This window comes from Solea senegalensis, linkage group LG16, assembly GCF_019176455.1.
Source record: "Solea senegalensis isolate Sse05_10M linkage group LG16, IFAPA_SoseM_1, whole genome shotgun sequence".
In the NCBI taxonomy this organism is placed as follows: Eukaryota; Metazoa; Chordata; class Actinopteri; order Pleuronectiformes; family Soleidae; genus Solea; species Solea senegalensis.
This window is the reverse complement of record NC_058036.1, coordinates 19,439,099-19,453,679: the sequence shown is the minus strand read 5'-3', so window position 1 is coordinate 19,453,679 and position 14,581 is coordinate 19,439,099.

Genomic DNA, 14,581 nt, shown 5'->3' with positions numbered 1-14,581 from the left:
TTAGATACCCTGATCCAATGATTGATAACCAAGGTCACAGTAATTCACAATGATTCGAGGCCTGGGCATCTCCCACGAGGCGGGCTACTACTCACACATATTGTTTGCCACATAGATCCACATGTGTGACACTAAATACACGCGGGCAGAGACACAACAAAATACAACAAAAAACTCCTCTGCTCACACAAAAATATTATAACTGGACACAAAACCCACCACAATAATAAGTATTATTTTATATATACACAGTAGCCATCCATCTATAAATCTAATTTACACCTGTTGCACGTCCACTGGCAGCATTTTCCTGCATTGCGAAAGGTCAAAGGTCGTGAGACTAAATAGTCAACGTGAGGACGATGACAGGGAGTGTCAGTAATGACCGAGGAAGAAAGCAATATGAGGCAAACACCAGTTGTGCTATTATGACACCTTGGGGGTTGGATAACTTAAATCAAGACAATGATTTTATTGTGGCCAGCGTGGAATCTATGCATGATAATAACAGTGTTGCCTGGTAGTGCAGGAGCGGGCATCAATCAATAGTGAATACATTACTGTTGGGGTTTTTGTGCCGGGGCCACTTTGCTGATGAAAGACAGAGATTATCCTCCCTGCCATCACTGTGCTCAAGAGTATCACTAAGACGCAGAGAACACAAATAAATAAAATGGCCTCATACCTTCTTTGAAATTCCACATTAAGGCAAAGTAGTTAGTTAGAGTTGGAATGTATTCATGAGGTTCAGGCGCATGAGAAAAAGCTTTCCACTCATCCACTGTGTGAACACACTTGTGCTGTTTGAGATGTGCCACAAGTGCTCTGGGTGCTAAATGCAAGACCTCCTGCTAAAGGATGGGTAAGGACAGGCCCTGCTGGTCAAGCTATTATCAATCCCCGTCCTAAAGCTTGATGACTGAGCTACTTCAGATGTAGTTAACAGATGCATAAGAACACTGATGCGGCGGCATTTTGAAATCAATCAGTTCAAGTTTTAATGTATCGACCACTCGAGGTGAGCTGAGAGAGGGAGAGCTTCTCGACACACAAACGCCGCGGTTGATTTTCATGGGAGATACACTTTGGGAAAAAAAGTTTAATTAAAGCTGAGGGCTCACTTGTGCGGTGGAGACTCATACATGATGATAGCCGGCTCTATCAGTTTGAGAGGCTTTGCAATTTTTCTTCACAAATACATGCACTTAGAGAGGGTTCAGCATTAGATCACCAAGCCCTCAGTGTTATGGCATGTGAATGACTGTGTTTGGCCCCTCGAGAGCGGCACACCGCGAGTTGTTTTCCATCAAAAGTGTCCAATTATAAAAACGGCTCAATATTACCATTTCTTAAATGACAAACGGTGCACGGTGCCGGGGCGGTCGGTCTTAACATCTCTGCCCTGTTGTGTTACTTACTGGAGAGGAAGAGAAGGACACAGGAACAAATAGTGTGAAGGTGGTACGCCGTGTCAAAGTGAGCAGAACAAAAGTTGCGTTCGAGCACTCACGAAATGTCAGATTTATGGATTGCATGGAATCGTTCCATGAGCATTACTTGACATGAATAACTTTAGGCTTGAATACCTCCTTTTCCTTTGCTAAGCATGTGGAGCAAGGCCAGTTCTTGGCCTTGGAGAGCCATATAGCTGTTTTGTAAACCCTGCAGCTTAGGCCAAGGGCCAAAAATAAAATACTTAGTAGACACATTCTGGAAGCATTTTAGCCCCAGTGGCATGTGGGTACGAATCAAGTGCCGCAGTCAAGGCCGGTTGCTTGAAAAGCTGCGAGCTGCAAATAATAATGAAGAATTGATCCAATCAAAATATTCACTTATGTCGACGGAGACGTGCAACAACAGTGGGGGCAGCTGGTGTGAACGTTAAAGCCGTTGATGAGAGTGAACTGGTCATCTTGTTCAATAGCTGGAGGAGACTTAGTTCTAATGGATGAAGTATGTCTGTGAATTAAGCAACAAGGCCACACAGGAGCAATATCAGATTCTGACCAGCTCAGCGATGAAGTGCCTTCTCTGCTTTCTTAAAGACACCTAAAAACAAGTCGTGTAGTAAATAAAACCTAAACGTGAAGAGTGGCACGCCTTAAAATGGAATAGTGTCTTCAGGCAGGACATTCTGAGGAGCAATTATATTTAGGTTGTCTCAGTCTCCCAAAGATCTCCGTTTTATTTTCAAAACGATATGAGTCATGGACATATCATGGCAAGATGGCCGATCTTGTCCTTGCCATTCGCTTCCCATGCACGGAACAACTTCAGAGCAAAGATTCAAAAGCTTTGCAAGTACATTGGCTTTTACCTTCAACAGTGAAGCCAGAAATTCTCATATTTGAATGGCATTATATGGACAAAACGTGTTGAATTAGATGACGGATGTCTCAAGGCCATTTGTTGCCCTTACAAATACACCTTGCCTGGAAAAATACACGCTGTATTTAATATCCTTCTAACGTAGTATTCAAGAAAAGTCAGAGTTTTACAACAAGTTAATGTTACTGTTGCAATATTTTTCTGGTAATTGAAATAAGTCAGATGAATGGCCTTAAGATGGACTCAAGGGTCTGTATACAAGTCGCAGTATCACTGAATACCATGTGGGGAAATTCACACACACTTTGGCTCAGCTTTGTCTGTAAAAAAAAAAAACCCAAAACATTGTCTACTTCAATAAAGCAGGAAAATCACAATATTATAAATTTGTGCCAAACTATTTTTGATTCATGCATTCAAACACGCAAGGCCTTTAAAATCTTTTCTATGGCAGAAATCTGAGGTTTTTTTTTTCTTTTTAAAAAGTCAAACATCACCGCCACGACTGCAAGGACTTGTCTCTGTGGATCACTGAAGTGGTGATCCACATTGACCGTCATCACATTTTCTGCAGTAAAGGTAATGTATCACCGAGTATGGAGACACACAGTGAGGATTCTGACCAAAGTCTGACTTACCAGAAGACAATACTCCAGCTGAGAGCTGTATTTAAACCCTTAAAGTACAAGTACATATGGATTATTGCTATAGAGATGATAAAAGAAGTATTGGAATCATCTGAGACCCCTTTTATTTGCAAATGAAGAAAACTTGATTTGCAATTTGGTAAATTCCATATATCACTCTTTGCATTTCCCTTGTAACAAGTGGATTATAATGACAAACACATAACATTTACTTTGAGAGAAAGCTGCATCACATTTAAGCTTTCAATTATGCTACACTTTACTGAGAAATTCACAATTCAAACTGGATTGTTTTGCAAGTTAAAGTAATCCCAGAACAGAGTATTCTTCACCTGTTGTTTGAAAAGAGTTTGCTGCCGGATTAGAAACACCCACCCTGTAAATGTAAAGGATGATTGTTGCACAAGTACAATTCTGATGTGGTCATGTGCTGTATATGCACTTAAGATTGGTGAAATTGGTAACTTTATTTCAGTGGTTTTTCACGACTGAGTCGCTCTCCGTGATTCTCCGAGCAGACATTGCTCGTGTCTTAAAAGTTTGAGGTTACATTTCAACACCTTTAGATATAAATCTGACTAAAATAAGCTGATCAGCCCATCTCTGCAGCGAGATGTGTGTAAATTTGTTTTTAGAACAGAATAACAGCAAAAGAAAATGTGGTTTCTCTGTGTGTGTGTGTGTTTGCACGAGTAGGCTACAAGGAAATTTCCCATTTTAGTGAATCTCCTATCAGGATATGGAACCTAAACAACACAATGAAGAGAAACATAAGGGCTTAGGGGTATGAAACACTCACCTTGAACCAGGCTGCTCCTTGTAGACACAAGGATTACCCATCTGCACATTTCTGAAGCCTTTTGATGAACAATGTGTCCAAAATGAAAGAAGAAGAGGAGAAAACACAATTTAGTAATTTCAATGGCTTGCTGCAGATGGGTTGCCACCATGTTTGGATAATTAACGTGTAGATATCTTTTTTTATTCCCGGGCCCATGATGGCAATTAACATGTTTTGTGGAAGGGGTGAAAACTTTTTTTGAAGCTGTGAAGATGGAAATGCATTAGGAGGAGGTCACAAAAATGGGCGTCTATTCTTTTGCACTAAAAAGGATGCTTTTATAAGGTTTATAGCAATTGAGGAATAAAAACCTCAAGGGCAAATAAATGATAAAGAACTCATCTTTAATTGGCAATCTTTTTTGCTTCATATAAATACCACTCCAAATTTCATGTCCATATTTCCACTGACTGTGTGGCAAGTCTCTCTTGAACCAGAATCATGAAAGGCACAAGGAGTCACAATTCTGACCAAAAAGGACAACTCTTTCTCTTCGTGAGGCAAAGGTATACAAAGTGCCCACACTCTTTTCACCATGATATTATGCAATTCAATGAGCGCTGTAATTGCCTGTGGAGGGTTTTAAAGACTCACACTGCATTTTATTTAGGGGACGTGTCATTCTAGGAAATTAAATTGGTGTCCTGTCACCAATTTAAATAGATTTCTTCTTATTTGAAAGGTTTGCGAAGAATAATTCAGAAATGACAGGCTGTGATAGTGTCTACATTTATCAACATCTAGGAAACTACCCAGTATAATTACCCCAAGTTATGTCAAAACATGTCTTTTCTGACTCAGTTTGGCTGTGCATCAGTAGAAGTGATGAGCCAAGCTCCTCATTTCCTAAACCTCTCTCTGTCGCCACCTAATGGTAGGAGTGTGTATGAATTCTGAGCTGTGGAGGCCAGCTGAGGAAAAGTGTGCACCAACACATCCTCTCTGTCTGTGTCTCTCTCAGGTAATTATGTCTTTTATCTAGTAGACACATACAGCTACTTTAACATTGGATATCCAGCCGTCCTAATGGCCCATTATTCAAATAAATGGGGGAAACACTGTGGGGTTGGTGACCCCCTCCGTGCGGCAGGGCCCTCCATCCAGGCACACCTGCTGAGACAAGGTAACGTTTATCACTGACACCTTCACAGGACAGAAACAAAATGGCAGGCGGGGTCAGCGGTGAGGAGCACACCGGGCCTGTCGCATTGCAAACATGTCCATTTGGTGCGGCGCTACTCTTGTGGTTGCCAGGCTACTGCCTAATATATGGCGACTGAGTGTGCGTCAGGAAAACAGAAGTAAGATGTTGACTTTGAGATAAGCACCTCTTCAAATTAAACAGCGCCATCACATTGCATTCAAAATAACATTTCCAAAGGTCAACTTTAAATGGTGCCCATTTGGAGTAAAAAAAAAAGAGAGAGAGAGAAAAAAATCCCTGTGTTCTTCAACAACTCACTAAATCATCAAATTTGCATACCAGTTTTGTTAGTTAGTGGCATTTAATTATTTAGGTTTTAATTACACAGAATGAAGGGGATAATATCACTGTAATGTCGTTTTTTCGGCGCACGCCCCAGTCACCGCAACACTCGGATGTCACGTTATTAAAGTACACACAGAGATAATTATGTCCGCCTCTGTCTAAACATTGCCATGGTGCTGCACTAGAGAATCATCGCTGAATTGGACACAGGAGAGGCATAGACCTCTTATGATTAATGTGCTTGGTCACACACACACACACACACACACACACACACAAGTGGTAAAGGCATGTCAACTCTCGCTCACTCTCTTTCCTGCTCTTCTTCAGAGTCAAGGGTCAGCAAAATTGTTTTGATGGCAATAATTGTTGCAGTGGCCAGTGAGCTCACCTATATGGACTCCAGAGAGCATAGAGCCAGCCGGCTGACATGTAGCTGAAGGACGTCCACCCTCCTTTTGCTAAAATATAAGACGGCTCCTTATCGTCCGGCCATTTGTTGGACTGTCAGGAAGCGGTAGCAATAAAAAATTCAGATGTTGATTGATTGATTGAACATGGCCTAAAATGCACAGCCTTTGCTAAATTCCATAATTCATCTGGTGGTATTGGTATATCCTTGCAGACACTGACTGTAGAAGTGATTCCTTTGTGATTCCAGACCTGGAAGTGACTGCACGTATAGTTCATTAACCCTTAGAGAACATTACTGTGTTGAAAACATACTGTGCAGGAATAAGAATGAGCATTACAGAGTGTCTCAAATGCTTTTTTTTCCCAGCACAACCTAAAAATGTGACATAAAATGAATCCTAACTTTATTATTCCCACAGCAAATGACCATGGGTGCACCTGCGGCACAGATCCGTGCCGCGTGAGCACTGTGAGGGTTAACAACGGTGCAGATGTTGGACGTTGATTCATGCACACCTATATTATGTGAAGACAGACACTGATATATGGACAGGGTCGGTCAGGAGGGCTCATTCTCACCATCTTTCCCATGAAACAGCCATCACCTGGAAAGGCTTGGCTGAATAGAGTTGCTGATGTCATTTGGAGAGATGGTATTGATTGACCAAGGGGCAGCAAAGGCCAATGCAATTAAGAGACAAGAAAACATACAGCGTTAAAGACTGTGTAAATAAAGGGACTCTGCAGTAGGGCCAGACAAAGGCCAGTCCAGGGCCCATTCAGGAGCTCCTTGTTCGCCGCTGGCCTCGGGTCTTCTCTAAGGACTGATGGTCTGGGTGGGAGGCCTGGGGGAGGTGGTGAGGATGAGAGAGACTGTGTGTGGGTGTCCACAGGGTGTTACTCGGCGGCCTCTGAGAGGTCGACAAGAGCTTAGCCCTCCCCTGTGTCCAGAACTATCAGGTGATCATAGATGATCTGCATCTCAAGGAGGTAGATGTTGAGAGGAAGAAGCACTATTTTTATAACCCTCTGTCTGCTTTTGCTTTGCTTTCCTTATGACTCACTTCTTTCCACTTTCTACCTCTTCCCTATCTGAGTATTTCCGTAATGAATTATCTTAATGTTTGAATCCCTGAGTCATTCTTTAGACTTTACACGTGCATATCAATCAGAGTATTTACATAGGTTCGTTTATTTTGTTTTCTTTTGGATGTAAACCTTCTCTCAGCTTCCCTTCCCCAGCCCAATCCATCATGTTATCATTACATCAATTACAATGTGAAAGATTTAGCTGAAATTATGAATGAATGAATGAATGAATGAATGACCCGGTTGTGTGAATTGTTGGTTCCACACTAACATTCACAATTATTATACATGTAAACTGCACACACCTTAAAACGTTATACTATGGTGGTTAAAACCAAACCAAAACAAGCAGAATATACAGTAGGGGAACTATTGTTTTGGCCCTGGGCCTTAATGATGTTCACCACATGACATAAGCAACATTTAAATAAAGGTGGACCAATCATATGCACCCAAATGTACCTTGTAATATGTCAATTTGAATGTAGGCAACATGTTCAATTCACATTTATTGTATAATTTACAGCTGGTGATGGAGTTGAAGGAACGCTTTGGAAAAAAGTAACACAAGTTGCTCAAATTATGAGTAAATACATGATATATAAACCTCTTTGTGATCCTGCATCCATAAGCTCTTTAGATATTGAAGCTTTGGAGACGTGCTGATTATTCACATTCTCTTACATCACTTCTCTTTGAATGAGTACATATAGTACAGTACAATTGGCTCAGTTGTATAACATGTCACGTAACTTCCCAGTGTCACAGCAATGGCCAACATCTAATTAAAATAAATGAATTAAACACGTTCTGTGGTCACCCTAGATTTTCTGAAGGGCATGGAAACAGTTACACGAGACCTTGGAATTAAGTGAGAATCATTTTAAAGCAAAACAAGCCGGCAGCGTGACAGTTAAGACCTTTTAATCACACTGAACCTCGTGAATGGCGCACAAACATCATACCATTGCATTGTCCTAAATGGCACTTATTGATTTGTAAGTGTGTGCTCTGTGTCAGCGTGAAACGCTCACATAAACACAACCGCTGTTTGATCCAGCTCTTATTCTGGCAACAAACAAAAAAAAAGCTCCATCCTCGATCTGCACTCATGGGGGGAAAAAGACAAACAAAAAAAAAACAAACCAAACAATGGCCTCTACTTCATCTGTCGCCCAGGTGTCAGTGCAAACATGATCCTGGCATAATTCACCCTGCTTCTTATTTCTTGTTCATCAAATGAAGGCCAGTGTCTGCCTGTCCTTGGTCTAATTTACATTTTCTCATTAGCTCCACACCTTTATCATTTAAATCCGTACGTCGTCTACAAAGATGGATGCGCTGTAGGATGCGTGATGCTGTCGCCCTCTTGCCCGCTCTATGTGCATCTCCCGGAACCAGAAAAAAAGCGTAATGGATAGTGTTTGGAGGGACTTGTATGGGTCTCACATAAGCCACCTGAGGATGGAAGCGGCCATTGTTTCCCTGCTGTCGCAACTGCTTTGCCTTTAAACCTCCTGGATCACATTTACAGTGCTTGATGCGTCCAATGAAGAGGATTTCTATGGCCTTCCCTCTCAATAGCAATAATATAAAAACACCTGCTTTCTTCTTTTCTATGAGCGCACTAGTGACATCAGAGTGGCATCCCAATGTATGGAAACTGTGTTGGACATTGATTCGGGTAAATTCAATGCCTCCTCTGAGTGAAAAGACCTCAGCAGATATGACACATCCTGCAGTGCATTGCCGGCGTATATAAGACTCTAGACCTTGACCGCGATTTTAAAGGGTCACCACTTGACTATCGCGTTTTACCACATTCAAAGGCAGTGAATGCACATTGGTCCTATACGTTACTACTGCGTGTTCATACAGCAACACTTCAAGGATATGTATAAGACGTCCGCTGTATACATCTGCAAACATCCTGGAGCGCGAAGGATGCTGCGAAGAGCACACGTTGCTAATAAACGCATATTCGTGCTCGAAATCAGGGAAGTTACGAGTGCGAAAGGCACCGAGAGTCTTCAGTGACGGGGAGACAAAGTGAGGACTTGATGGGTTCAATCTAAAGCGATTAGATTGGGGCGGCGGCGAAGGCTTTGGAGACATGGGGCAATATTCCCAGACATCTTTCCACAATAAATATATTTTTAATTTGTGCTCTTTTATTAACCAGCAAAATCACTTCAAAATGAATAGCATATTATTAAGTCTTCTAGTGGCTCTTACTGTTCTTTATCATGAGTTTGTATCACTGTGGCAATTCATCTCCAGCCATTCTTCACACTAAATATGTTTTATATGAGCCGTCATTTATCACGGCCTGTCAGCTCTTAACTGTATCATTATTCAGTCTAGAGTTATAAATTGGAATCATTAAACGTCTTTTGCACATAATCTGATGCAATAACGGCTCCCCCTTTATTGGCCTGTGAAAAGAAAACAGTAAATACAATTGTCTGTCAAGATCTGTGGAGATAGCCGTCTCTCTCAGGCTGAAATGAAATTAGGCCAGCCGAGGAGACAGGATCAATGTCAGCAGATTTGTTCGACTTTCATCGTGGAGGGGACAAGGCTGAGCAGATGAAGGATGGAGAGAAAAGGAAGCTGACACTGCTGAACCCGATGAGGAATGTGGGCTTAGCCATCAGTGCGTTTTTTTCATACTGTGTCACATCAATCAGAGGTGTCTTTTCAACTTCTCGCCGCAGCTCTCGATGTGCAGACATTCATAATGGAAATATTGCATTCCCTGAACTCAGCTAGTTGTGTGTGGTCTCTGTATATTTTTTTTTTTTTTTTGTCCAGCATCTGAGACATTTCCATGAAAGAGGGTGTAGTGTAGTGATTAACAGCCACAGTGTGAGGTCACATTTTCACGATTGAATCATATTCTAATCAGAAGATGACCTTGGCTTCTGTGCCTGCCACATACCAAATAATTTATTTATTTTTTTTTAAAAAAAAGAAAAAAAGTGAAATCAAATTGCAATTCAATTCCAATTTTTGACAATTATTTGTACCACAACTCTTCTTTTATGACACAGACATGTGTGCAGTGCATTGTCTGGAACACACACACACACACACAAGGTAAGAAAATCATAAAAGTGGTAACTATCACAGTTCTCCTGAGGGAAGACGCCTGCTGTTTTGAATCATTACTTAATCCTTTCTCATCCCATAAAGAGATGGTAATAAAACATGCTCTGAGAATTGTTGGTAAAGACTGCCACCCACTGGACACCTCACAGTTTACACCTCTCTCCTCATGTTATGGTAAGAACTTGGGATTGTCCTTGCAAAAGTTTAAATCAGGCTCTGGCAGAAAAATGTTTAAACCATATTTTCATTTATTTAAATGTTCGTTAAAGTCATTTAAAAGAAGGATACAAAGAAGTCAAAAGGGCAAATAAGAGACTGCTGTGGGTATCGTGCATATCGTTTTCTGTGAGCCTATGCTACCATCTAGTGGAGGAGACACTGAAGTGATGGCGTGTAATTTGAGATGACACGAACCCTAAATGGGGCCACACAGTGGTGCAGTGGTTAACACTCTCACCTTGCAGCAAGAAGACCCGGGTTCTAGCCCCAGTTGGAACAAGGGCCTTTCTGCATGGAGTTTGCATGTTCTCCCCGTGTGTGCGTGGGTTCTCTCCGGGTTCTCCGGCTTCCTCCCACAGTCCAAAAACATGCAATGTGGGGATTAGGTGAATTGGACACTCTAAATTGACCATAGGAGTGAGTGTGAGAGTGAATGGTTGTTTGTCTCTAGTTGTGTGTGGCCCTGCGATGGACTGGCGAACTGTCCAGGGTGTACCCCGCCTATCGCCCGATGTAGCTGAGATTGGCACAGCAGCCCCCGCGACCCTCTGGTGGAGGATAAAGCGGTTAGATGATGACTGACTGACTGACGAACCCTAAATGCACTGAGATTTGACCCCACAACACATTCATGAAAGAAGAAAATGCTCATTTAAGAACGCATGAATGTTGCAAAATTCCCAAACATAATTTAATAATCTCCTTTAATCATTCCAACACTATTGTTACAACCAGGCCGAGGGGAAAACTTGATCACGACAGTAATAACAGACTACCACTTCCCAACTCCCAAGAGACCAGCAGCAACAAGTAAAACAACACATTTTCAAGGTAAAAACAAGCACAAAATGTCTGCTGGCCGTGTGGCTGTGAGTGGTTTGAGGAAGTCCACTCACTGCAGCTGGGATGATCAGGCCTCTTAAATACAGATTCCTCCTGTGCTGGACCAATCAGCTCCCAGATCCACCTACACTCACACACACACGTCATTCACTCAAAACATGCACACCTGCAACCCATCTCACACGCACACACAAGGCTAAAGCACTTTTACATACTTACATCCAGTTTGTTACAATTCAAAGCCAGGGGTGAAGTTTAGTTTAGTTTAGTTTAGTTGTATACATTCATATCAGTAAGGGAAGAGCATACAAACAAGCATATATAACTCACACAGGAAAAAAGCAAAAGGGCACTATGAAATACCAACATTCAAAATGAATATATATATCAATAAATAAATAAATACATATATATATATATATAGACAGAGAGAGTAGTGAGTAAAGTATATTTAGTATTGTAGTGTTACCCTGCCCTGCTCCAACACACCTGAACAGCTCGTTATCAGGCCTCTGCAGAGCTTGTTGACGAGCTGAGCATCTGAATCAGCTGTGTTGGAGTTCTTAGTGGCCCAACGCGTGGTTTCACCAGAAATAACCGAAGAAATAACTCGAGAAACAGTATCACTGTCCCTTAAGAGTTCCTACATCGACTCCTACAGTCTTTTGCATTCTGTTAAAGGCACTTTAACAGAAATAAAGAAATACAAATGCTAATATTGTGCACCTTCAGGTAAATGACCTGAATTGACAAACGCGCATTTATTTATTTATTATTGAAACTAGTTACAGCTAATACTGTGTACCTTTTATGCACTTTGAGGTGTGGGATGAACAGGGTATGACCAAAATAATTGTATTGCTAGTTCTTTTATTATAGTTTTTTAATGCACCATTGGATGTATGTTTTAAATTTGTCCTGACCACAAATGCAGCCCATCTGAGTTTGTACTGGGATAGTCATTTCTTTGGAGGAAAGTATATGTAAACATTGTTTTATAAAAACAACATAGCATCTCCAGGATTAACACCAACACCCAGAACATGAATAACAATAAATAACAAGTTTACTTTACTCAACTTCCACTTGAGGCCAGGTGGTGGCGTGTTTGCACCAGGTGAGTTGCTCAGTATGTAAGATGCAAATGTTGACATTAATCACAAATACAGGCATCCAGTATTGATATGGAGCTAATTTAAATTCTTCTTCTTCTTCTTTCGCCTTCTTCATTTTAGGAATGCCAGAGTGGATCATCGGCCTCCATCTCTTCGTGACCCTCGTCCTTCTCTTATAACTGTCTTCATTTCCTGCTTCACATCATATGGAGCTAATTTAATTTAAGTTTTTTGATGCACTTTTATAGATTTTTTCTTTCTTTCTTTAAGGAGCGTGCAAATCCAAGTTTATCACACAGGTACCATTGTTTGCAAAATGCTCAGATCTTCAGACTGGGACTCTTTGTTTACCTCTACTGGCCCATATTTCCACCTGCATGTTGAACGTGTTTATGTATAAACTCCCCCAAAAGAGAGGTAGTTCACGCCAAGGTCTCTGCTCTGTCAATGTGGCCATAAAGCTCGGTCATGCTCTCTTTCCCCCTTCTTTGCCCTCGTCTCTTGAGCGCTCTCTCTCCTCCTCTGTCTTTCACAACACTTCATTTATCTGCATGTGTCATGTGAAGAGGGGCAGGGACGTTCTGGAAAGTGAAAACAAACTGCTCAGGATGCTTCACGTGGGACAAAGAGCTAGTATGCATTTAGTTTTGAATGCCTTCCTTCATAGAAACATTAGAAACTTGTCAGTCTTTCATCCCGTAGCAATCTGTAATTCACGATTGTCACAGTACGGGTCACCGGAAAACTTTAAACAGAAAGTTCTGGCAGCAGCTGCTCTGAAGTCTGAAGTTAAGTGTAATTAAAACTGCTGTTCGTGAAAGCCTTTATATAAAATGTTTGTTAAATGGCTCCATATTCTGACAATGAACTCAGTGTCACAGAGAGTCCATGAGAAACTTTTCAAATATTTCAAATAATGACACTTTTTGATGATTCTTACTTGGTTTATAATTTTTCTGACACGTTAAGGGTCTCAATTGTTAGTTCCAGTTCTTCTTCAATAGAACATGATGTCAGTTTTGTGAGTTCATTTCCCATTTGGAGGAAAATAGACGACACAAATCCACTAGGTGCAAGGTTGAAGGTGACAACAGGAAGTCAAAGTCCACTTTCTTTATTCACGGTCTGCTGCGAGTCCTGACATTCTTGTTCCTAGGATAGCTCTGCGACACAACTAGTATAACTAGTTCAGGTCTACGAGGCTAGACACGATGACTAATGCATTTTTAAGTCAACAGAAAAAGCATTTTCAGAATATGTTGTTCATTCGCTGCGTTAAAAAAACTCCTCACACTTCAGCTTCTTCAGTTCTCTGACTATGGGAAAACGTTTAACTCCACCTTGGCCTCAACAATACCTGACAGTGGTGACGTTATCGTCGGACTACGTGTTCTCAGTCGCCCCCATACATCGTTAGACAGGCTGATCCCGCGAACGTGTCATCACTTTGCACCATCTTGTCGATGCTATCACAGCTATCTGCATTCTCCCAGAGAACTTGATATGACCCAGAGTGCTATGAAGAAGTGATGAAGAAGAAAAAAAACACGGCAGGAATGTCTGTATGTACATGAGAATTAAGGACACGGTTCAGTTTCGTCGTGGTCGTTCTTTCGCCGTGAAAACTCACCCAGTAAATGCTTTTGGCTAAAAACACAACAACATGACCCTTTAGTGCAATGTGCTCAGATTCATTTGATTAGAAGACATTTATTCTTTCTTTTATTTTGCATTCACGTGTAAAAAAAAAAAAATAAGCCGTCTGTCTTTCCCGGATGTGTATGCAGAGAAAAGACGATTAAAATAAGCCCATCAAACCCGTCTTTTCAGGACTTGCTTGCACTTGTCTCGGCTCAAGTTCAGGGGGAAGAAAAGAGCGAGAGAGAGAGAGAAGAATGTGTGAAAATGAATCATCTGAAGACAAGGAGACAGTGACAAATCCATTTTTAGCTTTTGCTCAAACATTTTAGCCCCAGAATGCTAATACGGTCTCGCTTGGTTTAGCCGAACGCTCTCTGAAGAGCGAGTATCACTTTCAGATGGCTCCCACTTTGTTGACAGGCCACAGCACCGCTGCACAATGGACACACAGACTTTAACTCCCCCAGCTTTAACACTTCCCACAGCAGTGTAATGTTATGATACATGAGCTCAAGGTGGATTATGAGATTCCAAATCGAGATCGGTTGGCACTGGCTCTCGTGAATATAAATCATATTCTTGGAAAATAATTTGGTTGTAAACATTGTTTTTATCCTAAATGTGTGATCTTTTGTACTGAATACATGAGTAAAACAACAGGCAATTTGGGAATTTGGGGGGAAAAATTGGACGACTGGACACCAGTGAAATACTTGGAATGGTTTTCGCAAAAAAACATCACATAAGACGACTTTTTATTGAGAAATGTGTCGAATCCCTTGAGCGGAGTTTCACACGTTGATGAATGTGTGCACTGCAGCCGAGTTGCGTTGGAAGTGCTTTG